The sequence below is a fragment of the Bison bison genome, unplaced genomic scaffold, assembly GCF_000754665.1.
Source record: "Bison bison bison isolate TAMUID 2011002044 unplaced genomic scaffold, Bison_UMD1.0 scf7180017855312, whole genome shotgun sequence".
NCBI lineage: Eukaryota > Metazoa > Chordata > Mammalia > Artiodactyla > Bovidae > Bison > Bison bison.
In genome coordinates this window covers 22,186-23,948 of record NW_011485885.1, presented here as the reverse complement: position 1 = coordinate 23,948, position 1,763 = coordinate 22,186, and the positions used below count along the sequence as shown (strand labels likewise).

The window sequence follows — 1,763 nt, the reverse complement described above, 5'->3', positions numbered from 1 at the left end:
TGTCTGACTCTTTGTGACCCCATGGACTGTAGCCCACCAGGCTCCTCTGTCCATGGAATTTTCCAGGCAAGAATACTGGAGTGGGTTGCCATTTCTTTCTCTAGGCAATCTTCCCAACCCAGGGATCAAACCCTGGTCCCCCGCATTGCAGGTGGATTCTTTACCATCTGAGCCACCAGGGAAGCTCAGAGGTAAGTCAGGATTAACTTCTAATTATATCTGAGAACAGGTCTTTATTTGTCCTAGGATGCAAAAATCATGTATATGGTAGCAGAGTATTTATTTTTGTTGGACAGAGCTATCTATTTAAAGTAAAGTCTACTTGAAAATGCTTGTATTTGCATTCCCAGTAGAGGTGCTGATGGTGACTGGTCTATATAGCCAGAGCCATCACGGATCACCTTTTTAGTTGGTCATGGTGGGATAAATTATGAAGAGGTTTTTATATAGTAGCCTTTCACGTGTGGAGTCCACTTATCCAGTAACTGCAGTGCCCCGGAAGGTGTGAGGTGTAAGCAAATAGGCCTCTAAATGGCTGAACCAGATTTCCATAGTCTGTGCACAAAGGTTCATCATTTTATTTATAGGAGAGGCTCTCTGACCTCTGAATCATCTAAAATTTATGCACAGTTATAATAAGCTTCGAACTCAGTAGTGTGTGAGAAACAGCAAATCAGAAGAAGTACATTTGGGTTAAAGGTATATTAGCTGCTGCTAGCAAGGGAGGAGAGGGGAAGACTGAAAAGCAGATAGAGGTTTTTACAAAATTAGTCTGTGGCTTAGTATTCGAGCTGAGAGCCTGTTAATAGACCCTGAGGGTGTCACTGGCATCGAGCTGTAAAATAATTGATGTTCCTACAATATCTGGGTCATTAACCTTTTCTTAAATTGTAGTAATACTTACACTTATATGGTATTTTACATGTTACAGAGTACTTTCACACATTTAATTTTCATAGCAATCCCTATGAAGTAGGCAGGGCAAAAGATGTTTTTCCCAATTAAAAGATGTGGCAGCTAAGACTCAGCCGATCAAAGTGACTTGCTCTGAATCACAGTTTAGTAAGTGGCAGAGCTGGGGTTAGACTAGACATCTTCCAGTGCTATTCTGTTTGGTAAAATCTGTTTAAGAAAGGGAGGCGGGGATAGAACACTTTTAAGATTTCCAGCCAAAGTGGCTACAGATACTTCAAGGGGGAAACGATAGCTCTCTCGAGATTTGGTTTCCTGCACCTTCTTCCCTGAGGATACTAGAAAATAGAACTACTCGTTTTTGCTGTATATGTGAAAAATCTTTCTACATGTTCTACAGCTGTGTTCTTGATATCAATAGCATAGCAAAGAAGGGAAAATGATTTTGCCCCTCTGCACTTCACTTGGCTGTTTTCTAAGATGTGAAGATTCTTAGCATCTAAGATTCTTAGATGATTTGGGGCTCATCTCATTAATAGCCTTCCTTCTGGCTGCACTAAAATGCATGAGTTTGCTGAAGGGATGTGTGGGTGCACTCTTCTTTATTGATCCCTGTGCTCTCTTCACTCTTTCCCCTTCTCCTCTCTGGTTTTCTGGTTTAGGACACCTTCCCCAGCACCCTTTGGCTACTTGTTTCATAATATTGATTACACCATATGTATTATGTCACCACAAGCTCTACAGATCTTAATATACTTACCTATGTCCCATCTTGGCTCAGACGGTAAAGCATCTGTCTACAGTGTGGGAGACCCGGGTTTGAGCCCTGGGTTGGGAAGATCCCATGGAGA

The 1,763-nt window shown here is 41.7% G+C and overlaps 1 protein-coding gene across 6 annotated transcripts in view; it reads left to right on the top strand.

Annotated features, from left to right (window-relative positions):
• FAM122B (family with sequence similarity 122B) overlaps positions 1-1,763 on the top strand; it is a 22,231-nt gene that overhangs the window by 3,270 nt on the left and 17,198 nt on the right. The window lies entirely within an intron of this gene.